Here is an 18,175-nt window from a genome sequence, read left to right as displayed (position 1 = left end):
AACTTGTTTAAATTTGCTTTTGTTTTATAAGCACAGATTCCCTTATTACTTTTCAATATCTTTCTTTTTTAAGATTATTGATTCTTTTAAAAATTTTATTAGGAAGGCAATGGGGTGGTCTTTAAAAATTATCGAAATGCATTCTTTTTATTTTATAGAATGGGCTATGGAGGCTCGGTGTGTGTGTGTGTGTGTGTGTGTGTGTGTGTGTGTGTATGTGTGTGGCCTGTCCAGCTCATTCACTCAATCAACAGATATTTATCAGGACTGGAGCTGGACTCCTTGTAGGTTGTGCAGAATGTACATACAGATGCATGGAGAGTCACACTGAAGCCATGCAGCTTCCGGTTGTGACATCACTAGTGCTGGAGCTCAGTGAGATTCTCTGGCCCAATGGTCACATGCTCCCTCTCCCCCTGGTGTGGTCTTACCTGTATGAGGAACTCAACCTACTTAGCTCCTTTTATTTCTCTTGGACTGGGAAACCACAAAAATCTGGTGGTGGATCCACCACCAAATCATGACTTAAATTCTGGTATGTGATTGCATAGATTGAAAGGGCCACATTCTATTTTTGATTCATTATTCTAAATAAGGTGGTTTACTTTGATTTAACAATAATGGTCAGCAACACCTCCACATTTCTTACCATGTGCCTGGCACTGTTTAAACAGTTAAAAAATATGAATTCAGTTAATCCTTCCAGCAAACCCAGGTGGTAGCTAACATTCACATTATTAACAGATAAATGCCCAGAAGTGTGTTTGAGTTGTCTATAGCTTTCATTTCAGAAAAACGGCCTGGGTTTATGAACTAATGCTTGGAAAGACCAGTGAAACTTTTTCATGTTTTCATGAAACCCTGGGTTTGCTAATAATTCTTTCTCCCTTTGGAAAATAATCTCTTTTAGGTCTGGGTATTATATAAAATGCATGCCTACTCTTAACCATTCTGGCACCAATTACTAAAGTTTAAAATAGTCCAGACTCATCACCTCTTTTCCCTCTCCCTTCCCCGCCCGCCTTCTGATATTCCTCTGTTCCTAGACATGTCCCTTGCAAATGGGAGAGAGGATGAGCAGAAACTCACATCTGTCAGACACAGTTACCTGTTACCATCTCTGCTAAAGACCAGGTGGTTGAAGAGCTGGAAATTAATGGGATGCCCTGTCAAGGGCATTTTCCACCCAAGCCCTGTCCTTCCTGCCATGGAGATCTGCCTGTTTCTTCCAAGATCTAGTGTCTTCAAACCTCCCGACAATAGGAGAGCATCCGTATGTTATAATTTTATTTCGAGTTGTGAGCTTTCCCTTTATCACCAAAAAGTTCCTGGAAAAACACCAAATTAGTTCCACTTTACTGAATAACAGAATGTGTTTGCCATCCACTGTATATTTTTAACCAATAGTTGTTTCTGGCCACCTTCTATTGGTGTTGTATTGCCCTGTGTTGAATACTGAAAGAGCATATGTCTTAGTCTCTGCCGGTGGTGAATGTTTGGAGAGAAAAAATAAGCTCAAATGGACAAAATGAGAAAAATAAATGCTTTTGTTGTATCTTTTTTTGCTAAGTTGGAAAATGCATCTGTACCCCTTCTCCTCTGTTTTGTTTAGAACCTCAGTATATTAGTCTCCTATTGCTGCTATAACGAAGTACCACAAACTCAGCGGCTTATTTTATTGTGCTTTGTTTTCCAGTGCTTCACAGATACAGCATTTTATTTTTTTACAAACTGAAGGTTTGTGGCAACCCTCCATCAAGTAGGCCTATCAGTGCCATTTTTCCAACAGCATTTGCTCAATTTCTATCTCTTTGTCACATTTTGGTAATTCTCACAAAATTTCAAACTTTTTCATATTATTATATTTGTTATGGTGATCTGTGATCAGCAGTTAGGACTCACTGAAAGCTCAAATGATGGTTGGCAATTTGTTAGCAATGAAGTATTTTTAAATTCAGGTATATATATTTCTTTTTGGACAATGCTATTGCACACTTAATGTACTACAGTATAGGGTAAACATAACTTTTATATACACTGGGAAGCCGAAAAATTAATTTTACTTGCTTTATTGCAATATTTGCTTTTTTGCAGTGGTGTGGAACTGAACCAATATCTCGAAGGTATGCCTGTACTGTCTCATAGTTCTGGAGATCAGAGTTCCAAAATGGGTCCCAGTGCACTAAAATCCATTCCTTCTGAAGACTCTAGGAGGGAATCTATTTTCTTTCCTTTACTGACTTATAGAAGCTGCTCACATTCCACAGTCCCCTCTGTCTTCAAAGCCAGCAATGGCAGTCAATTCTTTCCCACCCTGCATCACTAGGACAATAACTTTTATGCTTCCTTCTTCTACAATTAAAGGACCCTTGTTATTACATTGGGCCGCCTGAATAATACAGGATAATCTCCTATATTTTACGGTCAGCTGATTAACATCCTTAATTCCATCAACAACCTGCATTCTTCCTTATCATGGAACATAACAAATTCACAGGTTCTAGAGATTAAGACATAGACATTTTTGGGGGAGAGGAGCAATATTTTATCATACCCAGCATTGTATATTCTTCAAAGAATGCCATGTAGGTCAATGGATATTTCTATTAAAAAAATAAAACATGAGAAATAAAATGAAAAGTTTATCATATCTCAATGTTTTTTTAATGCAAGAACACAATGATCTATTTTATGGTTTGGGTTGGAGGTTGTCATGGACACTGTCATTTGTGATTATTATTCCCCCCCCAGATAAGTTAGAAATGTTGTCAAAGTGCATAAAGCAAATGCTGCTGGTTCTGTGTACTGTCAAAATGAGCATTAAATGCACTTACTTGCTAAATGATGTCATGTAGATAATGTGTGTTTGGAGAAGAATGAGTGTCTCTTCCTTTCCATTCTTCCTGGTAATTCAGTTACTTGAGATGGGCAGAGGACCTAAAATTCATCCATTTATTCCAAGTCATCAATGCATTCAGCATATATTTTAAAAACATGTGGCAAATGGCAGTCAGAGCAGTATATGCTGGGGAAATTATCAACAAAACCAAATGTGTTCTTTGTGCTCTTGAAAAGTTTAACCTAGTGAGGGTCCATGTGGGAAGTCTTATAAACCTTACACTGAGCCAGACCTTGAAGCATTAGCGGGATTTAGAGAGACAGGGAGAAGAAGGAAGAAGAAGTTTTCAAGACTGGAGGAAAGCTGAGTCAAGCCACTGTGGCAGGAACTCACCAGATACAGGTCTCTGTACTTTCATCTTTTCTGATTTCCAACTGCTTTGATGGTTCCCATGATACTACCTTCAGGCCCACAACTCAAAATCAAGGTAAGAGCAGTGAGGAAAATCCATTTTCAGGATTCAGAGAAGAGAATCAGAAATCCCACTTTGGGGAAAAGACAACAATTGTGTTACAGTGAACAAAGGCAAAACCTCTTGGTGCCAAGTTTGGGAAATGCTGAATGTCAAAGGCCAGCTCATGACATTTCATCAGAAAAGGACACATGAGGCACACATTCCGAAGAGCTGGTACAGAGTGTTGGACAGATCAAGAGTTAAAAACAGGCTCAGAACAGAAAACAAGGCATGCTTTCCCCCCTAAAATGTTAGCTGGATTTTTGGAACAAATCTTCATAATTTTATTTGAATAGCACATCAGGCCTTGAACTCCAATGCTTCATTTTGAATGATTAATTACCAAGTTGCTACATTGGTTTGAGGTCTTTTTATTGAGTTTCCATTAATAATTGTTTCACAAAATGCTTTGTCCCTGAACAAATGCATTAAGAACTAAAAAGCAAAGGACAAAAACACAACCCTGATTTTTGCAAAGCCGTTAAAGACTTCAGGAGGTAAGGAAGAAGGAGGCGTACTGCAAAGATCCATAATCCTGGGCTGTGCAGCTGTATCCGTTAATGGTGACTGCTGTAACAGACGATCCTCAAAATCTCAGTGATTTGGTATAATAAAAGTTTATTGCTTGTTTTTGTCATAGTTTGGTGTGGTCAGTGAGCTCTGCTCCACATAGCCATTCAGGGAGCCAATTTTCTTCTGTGCTGAGGCACAGCCATCTTTAATATGTGGCTTTGAGGAAACCCTCACATCCACTCACCAGTCGACAAAGGCGAATGCAGAGAAAGATTGAGAAGGCACATCACCTCTTCACTGCCTGCCAGGGCACATCCCTTCTGCTCACTTTCCATTGGCAAGAGTATGTCACATGGCTCCCTCCAACTCTAAGGTGTCTGGGAAATGTGGTATAATTGTGAACCCAGGAAGAAAAAAACCAGCTTAGTAACCATTTAGTGCTGTACTCTGTACTCTCATCAGATTTTCAAGTTATTTGGCAAAAAGGAAGTCCAGTTGACACTGCTTGGCTGTCGTTCTAGTGGGTCACCAGCTTCTCCTGTTCATCTACTTTCTTGGTGTTCACATCTGGATTTGTTGGAGAGACAGGGGTGAGGAAGGGAAAGGAGAGGAATCACCTGAAGTGTGTCTTCCCCAGGCAGACATAGGATACTTTTCAGGTGATTCCTGCTTCTGTTTTATTCTGTACCCTCACGCTCACCTAAGAAGTTTCCCATCCAAAAGAGCCTCTATTGAACATGGACACAAGAATCTCTATAGTTTCAGCCTCCTTAATTATGTGGTGCTGAAGTACCACAAACAAATGTGCATTTCTGATACTGACAGCAACCTTGCCCACCATGATTGTACAGAACTAAGCTTCCTTGTCACAGATGCTATCTTTGAGAATCAAGATGAAACTGCCAGTAATGATTATCTGTATGTCCAAGAAACAGGGTGAAACAACCACTACCTTGCTACTTCCCTCTTCCCTGCACATGTGGCCAAAGCAGCTACTTGCCCTTCTGTGGAAACAGCCTCATGGATCACAACCACTATCTGCTCTCACACTTTGCCATGTTGTCTGGGCTAGAGAGACCAGGGTTGGTCCCCTTAGGTTAAATTTTTTTTTTTTGCCTTATAAATATTGATTTTATAGAAAGGACCAATTCAAAACTGGTCAGATGACACATACCAGAAGCTTCCAGAACCACAAGGATAAAAAACCAAAACCAAAACCAAAAACCAAAAACAAAACAAAACAAAAAAAAACCCTGAATGAAAATACCCCAGAGCAAATTGCCTGAAAAATCAAGGTCTCAGGTGTCCAAAGGATTCTAAAGAAACTCATGTGGCTGGGGCTGGAGAGACCCCAATGCCTGAACAAATACCCAGAATGGAAGGAAAAACAATCCAGAAATTCAAACCCACAGTCCCTGCCCACCGGCCCCCACACTGTCAAGAGCTAGGCAAAGGGCTTCACAGCTTTTTTTGGGGGGGGGGGTGGGGTGGGGTGTAGAGAAGCAATGGAAATAGTTTAAATAATGGGAGATAGGGAATTTTTATATTTCAGCTTTATTTTCTCTTCTTTAGGGTAAGTGAAGAGACTGGTAGCTTTAGGTTAAGGAGAAAACAGGGATTTTTCTTTTTTTATTGTTTTAATGGGGAAAAGGTCTAGAAATGGTAGGTTGCCGTGAAAAGTGCCACATCTGATCTGTGATCTGATGGCCCCCAATTCCTAAAGAGGAGGTAAGCCCTGGTGTGGCAAGTCAGGAGAGATACTGACTTTGCATGCTATAGCCTCTTGGGAGAACACAGCTCCAGAGGTAAAGAACTGGCTGGCATGGGTTGTGTGTGTGTGTGGGGGGGGGGTGGGGGGTGGGGGGGTGCAGCAGAAGGGGGGCAGAATGGGGGAACCTTTAAGTAGTACCAAAATTAGCTCCAGTCTGCTCCCTGCTGGTGGGTCCCTGGGGTGTAGAGTGGCAAGGAGGGTGTTGGGGCTGAATGGAGAAGAAATTGAAATGCTGATAAAAACCACCCTACTTGGGTCCACAGGCCCTGTGTCTGAAGACGAGAAAACCAATAGGGGTTGGTCGATCAGAGTGCCTTCTCAATCATCCCCCTGAGCCCCATCTCAGTTCTGGAAGGGGATCAATACCGCCTGGAGGGTGACCCCGTCTTGGCCCTGGGCTCCCAGGGGCAGGGGGTGGAGGGGTGGACACAGTGGGCTCCCCCCCCCCAACACCTTCCCCGGCTTCACCTCCCTTCCTCCTGGCCCGTTGGGCCCGTTGCAGGGCAGCACCCAGTTGTCCTGCAGACCCAGGCGGCAGCCAGGCGTCTCGCGGTCCGCTCGGCGGCAGCACATCCAGTAGGAACGTCCGTAAGGCAGGTCGTGGTGGTAGGGCTTCGGGTGCTAGCTGCACAGCAACAGGTCACCCTTCTCGTATCTCTTGCGGCACTGCTTCCAAGGGTCATAGCGATACAGGGGGTCGCGGCTCCAGCGCGAGTCTGTGGCCCCCACACCGAACACCTCAATGATGCCCTTGAGGTGGTGGCAGGTGCACTTGAGGGCCGCCAGGGCCCGCGTGGGCAGGAAGCTGAAGACCTTCACCAGCACCTGCTCGGGCAGCAGCAGCATGTACTGCGGCGGCTCCAGCAGCCGCTGGATCTTGAAGCGGATCTCCAGGAAGTCGTGTGACACCTGCCAATACAGGCGGCACAGGGAGGTGTCCGCTGTCCCCTCAGCGTCGTCCAGCGGTGGCGGGGGAGTCGGCTGGGGGCGGCTCGGGGGGCCCGTCCCGACGCCGGGACTGGAGGAAGATGAGCTGGAGGAAGAAGAGTCGGGTGGGGGCGGCTCCTCGGGGCTGACCGTCAGGCACACCGTCTCCTCTTTCACATTCTTGGTGCCATCCTTGCCAAAGAAGATGCACTCGTCCACACCCGTCACTACCACGTCCACGTGGAAGCCTGACGCGCCGCAGTCCTGGGCAGGGGCTGGAGGGGGCGCTGGGGGAATGTCCTCAGGCCTGGCAGGGACCGTGGTCTCCCCCTCGCTGGCTTCATCCGCCCGAGCCAAGAAGGAACTCCACATTGCTGGGCAGGACATCCCGAGAGGGGCTGATGAGCTGGTACAGGTCACTGGTGATCTTGTCCTTGGCTCGGGCCCCGGGGCCTGGGCTGCCAGGGTAGGCACAACCGGCCAGTCGCTGCTCCCGTTGGGCAAACTGTCATCGGGAGCCTGAGGCTCTCGGCCGTTGGAGATAGGAAAGGCGATGCGCATCTCCCCTGGGCCGGGCCCAGGCTGCTCCTCTTTGCGGAGGCCTTTGGCTGGAGGGCTGTCCTGCTGGGCCTCAAAGTGGGCCACTGCCTCAGCTATGTGGCTGCAGTCCCCGCCACCAGACCTCCGTTTGGACCCCAGACGTTTGGCAGGCCCACCCTGCTCAACCGACACAGAGACCATAGGCGCTGGGGTGCCTGGGCATGGGTAGTTCTGTAGGGCCAGGGCGGCCCGCTGTTCCACCAGGGCCACCATCTCGGCCACAGAGAGCAGGTCTACATCCTCACCAGCTGAGTCTGGGCCCCTTCAGTGGCAGGGGGCCCTCTAGGCTCCCTGGGTCCGGTGGAGCCTTAGTAGGCTGAAGACAGCACCTCCTCCGCTTGGCCTTGGAGCTGTCACTGCCCCAGTGCCCCTTGACCTTCATGGAGCTGGCCCGGCTGTCCCCACCACACTGGTGGGCCACAAGAAAGGCCACCTTCTCCTTTGTATTCCCGGGCTTGATATTGTACCACGGGTCCAGCAGGACTCGCCCCTCATCGCCAGCAGTTGCTGCGGAGAGGAGTGGGGCAGGCTGGGAGGCAGGGGCGTCAGTGGCCAAGGTGGGTGGGGTGTTCTCTGGGTGGGCAGGCCTGTGGTCTGGCTCAGCCCCGCTGGCCGGCTCTGGGCAGGCTGATGGCTTGAGGGCTGCGGCAGGTGGGAGTGGTTGGTTCTGGGAGTAGGTGCCAAAGGGCCAGGGGCACCAGAGCTGGAAGGGCAGGAGGCCGCTGCGGTCCATCCTGGTAGCAGACAAGCTGGGGTTCACCACATTTCAGGACCTGCTGGATGGTCAGGGGAGGCTCCACAGGCCACCATGTCTCCGCACTGCAGCTCTTCTTGGCTACCTGGGTTTCCCCCACTCCCCCTTAGGTTAATTTTAGGAACATTAATTATTTGTTAATTTCTTTAAAATTTTTTAAGTGTTTATTTATTTTTGAGAGAGAGAGAAAGAGAATGAGGGGGGATGGGCAGAGAGAGAGGGCGACATAGAATCTGAAGCAGGCTCCAGGCTCTGAGCTGTCACCACAGAGCCTGCTGCGGGGCTTGAATCCACAAACTGGGGGATCATCACCTGAGCTGGAGTGGGACAGTCAACAGACTGAGCCACCCAGGTGCCCCTATTTGTTAATTTCTTGAGTATTTGGCACAGAGCAGCGCCTCCTCCAGGTAAAAGAGATGGTTACAGCTCATTGGTGCTCTCATACATGCCTTCTTCCTTCCTCAGACTCTACCCAGAGACACCTTAATGAGAATTACGAAGACCCTGGCTATTCTGAAGGGAATCTGGGCCACATTAGATTGTAGTTTCCTACTGTGCTGAAAGGAGCTAACAAGTGAAGCAGAGAAATAAATAGGTTTGTCACCGCTAACTCTTTCAAATGGTGTTCCCATTAAAATAGACCCCATGAAGGAGACTTCTCACTGGTAATTGCCACCAATATATCCATCACAGTACAGATATTTCTACTAAACTCTAACCCACCAATATCACTAAAAAAAGAAAAAAGAACAAAATTATTCATGGAGGTCATTCATCAGGGTTATGTTTAGACTTCTGTTGTCAACTATTACCACTTCTTTTTCACACTGGAATCTTCCCCTTTACTATGGTAGTTTTGCCTCAGAGTTGATGTGCTTGCATTTCACAAACACACATGAGCTTCCTACAAAAGACTGCCCCTCAAAAAATATTTTTCGAGAAGATAGATGTAAGTTGGAGATTTGGCTCTATATACACAGTATATTACCCGTGTGACTTAACTCAAATTATTTAACCTCTCTGAGCCTTTAAGTTGCTGATAGTGATACCCATTTGCACCATTTTGCTCGTATTAGACAAGCATACTGACAGTACGGAGTTGGTGCTTCTTCTCCTTTGCTTCTTCCCTTTGCCCTCTCTCTCCTTTCTCTCTTCTCAGAAGCACTCAACAACTTCATCGACAGGACTCTGATGAGCTTGCTGGAGAGTTGGGCTTAAGTTGGGCAAGTTGGGTGCACTTGAGGGCCGCCAGGAGAGGTTATGATGAATAGGTGTATATTTTATGTGAAGGCAAATTAAGTCGAGCTTGTTCAAAGTAAAATACTTTATAAAGGAGTCAAATGTTGAAGACAGAGGCAATATGGAAGAAGCCATACTCTGCAGGAAGGTATGCAGATGCCCAAGTTCTAAAGAACCCTAGAGGCGACATCCCAGACAGTGCTCATCTCTTGGCTACTGTGATACACTGTCCTGGTTTCTCTTCTTCCTCCTTGGGCTCCTTTGACAGCTTACCCTCCATCACCCAAGTCCAAAGTTTGAAGTTCCTCAAGACTCAGCTCTTGGCCGTTTCCAAGTCTCACTTTGCACCCTCTCCCTAATCACATGCATGCACATCACTGCAGCTGCCAGGCATGTTCTGATGATTTTCAAATTCACCTCTCCTGCCTAAATGCCCAGCCTATGAGCTCTAGACCCATATATCCTACTGTCTATGGACTGTCTCTCATTGGCTGTCTTGGAGCTTCTGCAGATGCAACTTGGCCAAAATCAATTAGTTATTTCCATCCCCAGACTTGGCCCGGATGCAGTGTTTGTTGACTCACAAGAGGTATCTGGGAGTCATCTTGGATTTCTCCCTCCCTCCCCTTCACCACCTCCTATCCAGTCAATCAGGATCCAGCCACAAATTCCAATTACAAAGCCACCATGCTCTCTCATGGGGCTACTGCTAAGGCTTATGCTTGACATTTCACATACAGTCTCCAGACTTCAGATGGAAATATCTTGTACGGATTCTCTCTAATGCATCTGCCTTTCACCTTTCTGTGCCCACTTCTTGCCCCAAACATTTCAAAGGCTTCCTATTGCTCTTAGGATGAAATTCCATGTCCCTGGCATGGCTTGCAAGGACTTGCACAGGTAAGGACAAGCCCTACCTATCACTTAACTTTATTCCTTGTCATATCCTCCCTACTCTGTGGGTCAGTCACATGCACCACACTTTTCTCATCTCCAAGCCTTTACATGTGGTCTCCCTCCCTTCAGAATACTCTCTTGTCCATCCCTTTTTTGCATAGCTAGTTCTTGCTCATCCATAAGATCTCATCTTAGAAACTACCATGTTTCATTGGTTTGAAAGCACATATTCCTTCACATTTTAATGTCTCCAAAATTGGGGTGCATTGGCTATGCGTGGAATCGAGTGGCTATGTCATGAGAGGGAGGAAATGGTGGATTGGACATGCTTAGCAACATTTCCCAAGCAGGACTCAAAATATGTCAGCTCTACATTGTTGCAAATTTGACTTAAAAGCACAGAAACAATAGCTGTTAGTTCTTTTATAGATTCTTTTAAGAAATATCACATCACAGGGGGTGCCTGGGTGGCTCAGTAAGTTAAGCATCCGACTTCAGCTCAGGTCATGATCTTGCGGTCTGTGAGTTCGAGCCCCACGTCGGGCTCTGTGCTGACGGCTCCGAGACTGGAGCCTGCTTCAGATTCTGTGCCTCCCTCTCTCTCTGCCCCTTCCCCACTCATGTTCTCTCTCTCTCTCTCTCTCTCTCTCTCTCTCTCTCTCTCGTCTCTCTCTCTCAAATAAACATTTAAAAAACTTTAAAAGAAGAAATATCGCATCACCAGTGCTCTTAATGGCATAGAGGATGAGAATGTGTGGAAACCAGGAGACATCAACTCTGAGTTGAAGGTGATTAGGAAGAAATGGACTCAGTATAAAGACATTTTAAGAATTCATTAAGGACCTATTTTGCTTACATTTCCTCTCTTAGCTATGCACAAAATGATAGGTAACAAAGTTTTATGTCAAATTAAAAATAAAATAAATATTATAAGTTATAAGAAAGTCTTCTGTTATATTTAATTGGAAACATCTTTTTCTTTCTTAGTGTACACAGAATAATTGTGTGTGTTACAACTGGTGACACTTTCGATTCAATGAAATACTGTAGCTCTGAAGAGCTGCCTTCACTGACAACCCCAAAAGTAGGTCATCCTTTTATATGCTCTCTCATATTCTGGTACCTCCTTATACCACTAATAATGACTTCTGTAAATAGTAAATTGTCTAATTAGTCATTTAAGGCCTGCAGGAGTATAAGCTCAATATGGGAAAGAACTGCCTCCCTCATGTTAACTGCTTTTCCCCGGAAGCTAGCAGGTAAAGGTTGCTCAAGGGGTATGTTCTTTGAATGAATGAGTCTGATTATGACTCCTCTGGCTTCCTTTAGGTGGCCTAGAAATAGACAGTTGTCCTAAAATGCTCTATGACATGGCCTAGCCCACAGAGCCTGGATATAGCCCTGAGTGGGAGAAGAACAGGGCCATGCCATGTGAGGCCTTCAACCCCAGTGAGAGGCACTGATAAGTCCTGTGGGAGCAAATGCCTCAGCAGCAGCAGAGCCTGACACACCCCATCCTCATGTCCCCTGGGGCACATTCACATTTTATCTGGAAATGACACAATTCTTGCCCCTGGGAACTAGGCCTTGAGAGTGGCAGGAGATAGTGTGAAAATAGGGCACACGCACTCCATAACGGGCCTCTTCCCTTCGAACGGTCTTTCCCAAAAGAAATGCTCACAAAGGACTGACAGACAGGGTTTCTGTGGGTTCTGAAAAGGCAGGGAAAGATGCGGATAGGACTCCCGCATGATGGCCGGTGGACAAATGCCCTGCAGTGTGCCCCTCGGCAGCTCTGTGCAGGCTCCCAGGCAGGACCTGCGGACGCTTCCAGCCTCATGTCAGCTCAGAGACACACCTGGGAAGGAAGGTTTCCAGGGAGCCCACAGCTCTGGCCTCTGGGAGTCTTTCCTTCGAGATACCCCCAAGCAAAGGAAGCAGTGAGTCTGACTCCTTTCCATTTCTGCATGTGAGAAGAGAAGTGACTTTGAGGTGTGCCCTGTCAGCCCTTTGTCAGAAATGTGAGTCCATGGAAGGACACATGCAGAATGCCATGCAATACTTGGTATCCCAGATTGCAGGGAAGGAACCCTATCCCTGAGATTCAAATGAGTAGGCTCCAGTCCCACTCCACACTGCTGTAGAGGGAGCCTTGTGTCCTCCCAAGCCCTCCTGGGCAGAGGAGAAGGTGGGGTAGAGGTGGGGCTCCCATTTTCCTTGCCACCTTGCCCATCGTACCTGCTCCCCTGAATCCGTTCCGATTATGGATTGCCACTGCCCTCCACCTGTGACAGCCCCTACTACATTGCACTATGAGGACCCAGGGAGCCAGAGGATCTCAGCTCCTTTCTTGATTTCCCACAAAATGCCCCACTCACATAAAGCCTTTCCTGAATGTGGGAGCTGAAGGGAAGGTACTCCGAACACACTAAACAGCTGAGAAGTGAGTATTGGGCACATGTTGTTCTAGACCTCAGCCATTTCTGCAAACTCAGTTTCTCCCAGCTTCTTTTTGAGAAAAACTTGGCTCTCTCTGGCCTGCACCCCTGAGCTGGGTTCCAGGCATCCCCTTTACAAACCCAGTGGGTCAAACCCTTTCTTGCTCCCCTCCCCCCGACCCCAGTCTCTGCAAGGAGGGGTACAGGATCACTGACATTCACTACCCTCTGGTACACTCTTCCCTCACCTTCAAAGGTAAATTCAACCTCAGTCAGTTTGGGTTTTAAATAATTCCCCCCTTCCTGGCTGTTTACAGGTATGCAGATCATAACTGTTGGAGCTGGGAAGGACCTGGGTTTTTCTGTAGGACCTCCCCATTGCATAGATGACAAAACAGAGGCTCAGGTTTGTTGAGGTGACTTGGCCACCATTACAGCGGACTAGGTGACTCAGCCAGGATTAGATACAGGGTGACGTCTGGTGTTTTTTTTTTTTTTTTTTTTTTTTTTTTTTTTTTTTTTTTTTTTTTTTTTTTTTTTTCAGATTTCACTGTTAGAAAGCAGAGTCTCAACCCACATGCTTGCCTGGAGCAGGTAGGCCATGAGGATGACTGAAGGGAGCCAGGCATGAGCAGGGTCGCTGTGTGCATGGGGGCTGAGTCAGAGAGCATACTCTCTACAAGGGCTTAGCCTTCACTTAGTACAGTGGCTTTTTGTCCTGCCGGAATGCCTACCTGCAACATCTTGCCTGGGACTATTTTTTTCCACAAAAAAGCCTAAAAGTCTGTATTTTAAAAATTACACAATATATTTTTTCAATGAATAGTGGTTCTATTTTTTCAAGTTTATTTATTTTGAGAGAGAGGGAGAGGGGGGAGGGAGAGAGGAAGAGACAGAGATAGAATCCCAAGTAGCTTCCATGCTATCAACGCAGAGCCCAACATGGGGCTCTAACTCACAAAACATGAGATCATGACCTGAGTCAAATCCAAGAGTTGGATGCTTAACTGACTGAGCTACCAAAGTACCCCTACACAATAATCTTGATAGCTCAAATGTAAAACAAACACTGTGCAGGCCAGCTAAAGCACATGTGTAGGCCAAGTTTAGTTCGGGGATAACCAGTGTGCAACTTTTGCTATAAAGAAATATTGCTGCAAAAAGACCCCCGAAATTCCCTCCCCTGACTGCTTCTCTGCTTTTCTCCTTGAGGTCTCCCACTGCTTCTTGCTCCCTCCCTCACCTTCCCATGGGAAAGGGTATCCCATGGCTTTGGCCTAAAAGTCTTGATGGTCTTGACCGGCTTTGGCTCCCCACCTCCGACCCCCACCAATTCTCATTCATTGCCAGTGAGTTTGAAAATGAGTCATTAAATCATGTTCCTAAATTCATTGGGGACCACACTAGAGCCAACCACATGTCAGTCAGCCAAATGCCTTGGCACATAAGTACAGTCTCAAATGCAATTACACACAAATGATGCTTACCTTGCCTAGACATTACCTGGGTGGTAATCAGAAGTACACACAATTTATAGCTAAGGAATATCTTTCTTTGGATTAGGAAGGCCATGAGTGTGTCTGACATGCTTTGCTGAAATTCTAGGAGAGCAGTTCCCAGAAATTAGCCGGCTCCTCACGGAATTTCTTTATGAGGTAGATTTCAGGAACATAGCCCACATCTCCCATCAGATGACAGTGCCCAGAGTAGGCCCTTGTGTGAACCAAGGCTCACATCTGCTGATGCTTACAGCCACAAGGCAGGCAAGTTGCATGGGTTCAGTGGGATGGGAGAGGCTGTGGAAGACTGAAGACCAGATGGCTACCAGGAACAGCCATTCGTAGAGCCAGCTGACAACAGACTGCAGGACCTGAGTAGCCATAGCTTCTGATTTTTCAGGAGAAGTTGGAAATCTGGAGTTTCATTTTTTTTAAGTTTATTTATTTATTTTGAGAGAGAGAGAGTAACAGAGCACACAAACAGGGGAGAGGCAGAGAGAGAGGAGAGAGAGACAGAGACAGAGAGAGACAGACAGAGAGAGAGAGAGAATCCCAAGCAGGCTCAATACTGTCAGAGCAGAGCCTGATACAGGGCTCAAACTCACAAACTGTGAGATCATGACCTGAGCCTAAACCAAGAGTCAGACGCTTAACCAACTAAGCCACCCAGGAGCCCCAGTTAGAAATCTGGAGTTTTGTGTGAATGCTTCAGGTAACTAATGTTTGACAACTTATTTATTTATTTATTTATTTTAAAAAATTTTAAAAATATTTTATTTATTTTTGAGAGAGAGAGAGAGAGAGAGAGAGACAGAGACAGAGCACAAGTGGGGGAGGGGCAGAGAGAAAGGGAGACACAGAATCCAAAGCAGGCTCCAGGCTCTGAGCTGTCAGCACACAGAACTAATTTAAATAAAAACAAAACACCTTTCCCACCACTGAAGAATTCTTTGAAGGTTTGATTCAGCTGTCAGCTGCTGGACAGCAACATCTAAGCTGAAAGGTGGGGTCAGGAAACACTCAGAAGAAGCCACATAACAGGATATTGTTCCTGTTTGTATGGAGTTGCTCATCTAAGATTTTAGATTCACACATGGCCACAGAAGGATCACGGATTGATGCCTGAGTTTCTTAAACCTCATTCTAAACAGAGATACCACATGCCACCTGCATCCTTCCGTAGGGTATGCCAAACTTGATTGGACATGGCCATGGAGAAGGAAACTATCCCTGGACCTCATCGCACTTTGTCCAACATACACCCTAGAGAATGTTAGCAGCACACAAATCACTCCTCCCTCCCCTCTATCTCCTCACCCTGTACTTACGGACAGATTCTCTTCAAGGTTGAAGCCATTCCCTGTAGTAGGCAGACATGGCAGGCAGTAGAACTACCCTCTGCCTACACGTGATCATTCTACCTGAAAGCAGAGGCGCTTTGTATTTTGCAATCTGTGCTGTGTTTTGTGTCCTAGTGAGGTTATCATGCTGTTGGCCACATGAAGACAAAGCTGGTTTTTTGTCCAGGAAACCAGACAAGAAGACAAACCTCTGCTTTTCTATAAACACAATGTGGTTTAATTCAACAGTATTTATCAAACACCTTCTATGTGTCAGGGACTGTTGGACATAGAATTGTCTTTCAGATTGCTCCTGAGTGAGGGAGTTAGTGATGGCCTTCATAAGAGAAGGACAGAGGGAAAACTGAGTAGGTCCTAAATGGAAGGTGAGGAAGCAATAGTTTGTAGGCCAGATTACCAGTTTCTTATGACTACCTATGTTTCTTTCATTTTGTTAAGCCAAAGCCTTTAGTAAAATTCCAGCTTGATCTCAGTCATACTGTTGGGTGTTATTGGGGAATATCATGTTTCCTAATTTGGGTGAGGGCTTTATTTACAGGGGGAGCAAGGTCCTTCCCAAAGCCATGATGGTGGTGGTTGTAATAATATGGAGAGATCCAAGGGAAGGAAATTTTAGGAAACTAATACCAAGTCTCTGGAATCCAACTTTCCACTTAGTGGATAGATTTTTGCTCTAGTTAATGGCCTTAGAGGATGTAAGGTTTATTTTTTATTAAATCAGTTGGAAATTTCCAATGCAGAGATGAATCACTCTTATAGGAAATATCAAAGAACCATTCTTCTTTTCAGCATATGTGTTTTCATTCCCCAAAGTGAATTTCTCATTTTTTCCTTCCAAGTCAGCTACCCCTCTCATGTTCCTATCTCAGTTTTGACCTCAACATCTGGTTAATTACTCAGGCTAAACCTCAGAGTTGTGGTCAACATCTTCCTCCCTCTCCTTTACCCCTGTCCCTAACTCCTTAATACTGAATTCAAATGTTTATGGTTTTGTTGAGATGTATTTCCAGAACTGATGTTCCATGAAGCACTGAAGATATTGGAAGCATTATGAGAACAGCATACTTTGGTCAGCATATTGGGGAAACACTACATATCATACCCTCACCCCTCCCAAGAGATGGTCTGAGTGCATTCCCATATTAAAGTCTCTGAGAATGTCTGCAATTTAGAAACCTGTTTAACTTCATCTGACACAGAATTTTCCACATTTTTCAACCACAGAACATTTGTTAGAACTCCTGTTAGCGTTCTACATAACAATGGTTCATTACTAACTTGGAAAATTCTGTTATGGATACATCCTTGGAATGTTCCTCCCAGAAGTTCCCATTGCTTACTTCCTCTGTGATTTTCCTTTTGTCTTTTTTTTTTTTTTTTTTTTTTAATTTTTTTTTTTCAACGTTTATTTATTTTTGGGACAGAGAGAGACAGAGCATGAACGGGGGAGGGGCAGAGAGAGAGGGAGACACAGAATCGGAAACAGGCTCCAGGCTCTGAGCCATCAGCCCAGAGCCCGACGCGGGGCTCGAACTCACGGACCGCGAGATCGTGACCTGGCTGAAGTCGGACGCTTAACCGACTGCGCCACCCAGGCGCCCCTGTCTTTCTTTTTTAAAAAATGTTTATTTATTTTTGACAGACAGACGCAGAGTGAAAACGAGGGCGGGGAAGGAAAGAGAGGGCGAAACATGGAATCTGCAGCAGACTCGAGGCTCTGAGCTGTCAGCACAGAGCCTGACATGGGGCTTGAACCCACAAAACATGAGATCATGACCTGAGCCAAGGTCAGATGCTTAACCTACTGAGCCACCGAGGCACCCCAGATTTTCCTCTTAAGAAGATCTTTGCATCAGCCTTTTACTTATTATCCCCGCTATCAGTCTCCACCACTTATAGCTTATTATTTTTTCTGCACTCAGAGTTATAGCCTCCCAAACTACTGTTGTGATCAAGTTTCTCTCCTACTCAAAAATTATACATGGCTCCCGTACTGCCAGCAAAGTAAAGTCCTAGCTGCTTAGCATGTGTCTGCTTCCCTTTTGAGGTGTCTGGTCAATACAGACTGAAAATTGGCCATATCTGCCAGGTGCTAAAAAGTGGGTTAGGTAATAAATTAGCTAAGGCCATTGGAGCCAGAGATAGTCCAATAGAATAGACAAGGAGAAGCACCAAGGCTATCTTTGAGGTCCAACATGAAACATGTCGGAACTCATGACCAAGATTTTTCCAATATGAATGACAGCCCCCATTTCAGAAACCCATGAAGCTCAGAAACCACCCACACATCCAGGAATATCACATTCAAGCTATTGGAAACAAAATCATAAAGGGGAAATCTTGAGATCAGACAAAGAATAAAAGACACAGTACCAAAAGAGAAACAAAAGTAAGTATTCCAGCACATTTCTCGATAGAAACCAAGAAGCCAGAGGCAATGGGATTACACCATAATTCTATATCTTGTGAAAATACCTTTCAAAGATGCAGGAAAAATAAAGACCTCCTCGACCAAACCAAAACTTAGAGACAGCATTGTCAGAAGACCGTCACTACAAGAAATGTTAAAAGAAGTCTTATGGCATAAAAAATGTGATGCCTGACAGAGATTTGGATCTATAGAAACAAAGTGCTGCAAACGGAATAAGTTAAGGTAAAATAAATCCATTTGTCCATTGTTTTTAAACATAACTGCCTAAAGTGTTGGGGAGAAAGCAGAGAAAGAGCATATGGCTCTTAACTCTCCAATAAGGCAGGAGAGGAAGTGGCAGGGCAGTGGGGGATCTTCAGTCATGAGCACGTCATGAGGATCAGGTGGCTGGT

General features: G+C 45.5%; 1 long non-coding RNA gene and 1 pseudogene across 1 annotated transcript; one reads left to right on the top strand and one right to left on the bottom strand.

Moving 5' to 3' along the window:
• The first annotated feature begins 237 nt into the window (after nucleotides 1-237).
• Nucleotides 238-1,555, top strand: LOC123609706. Its single transcript, XR_006717915.1, has 2 exons — nucleotides 238-535; nucleotides 1,047-1,555. It is a non-coding gene; the product is annotated as an uncharacterized LOC123609706 (long non-coding RNA).
• Nucleotides 1,556-2,254: 699 nt separating this feature from the next.
• LOC123609871 lies at nucleotides 2,255-7,897 on the bottom strand (annotated as a pseudogene).
• Between the last annotated feature and the right edge of the window lie 10,278 nt (nucleotides 7,898-18,175).

Source organism: Leopardus geoffroyi, chromosome B2, assembly GCF_018350155.1.
Source record: "Leopardus geoffroyi isolate Oge1 chromosome B2, O.geoffroyi_Oge1_pat1.0, whole genome shotgun sequence".
Taxonomy (NCBI): Eukaryota; Metazoa; Chordata; class Mammalia; order Carnivora; family Felidae; genus Leopardus; species Leopardus geoffroyi.
This window is presented reverse-complemented; position numbering and strand designations above follow the sequence as displayed.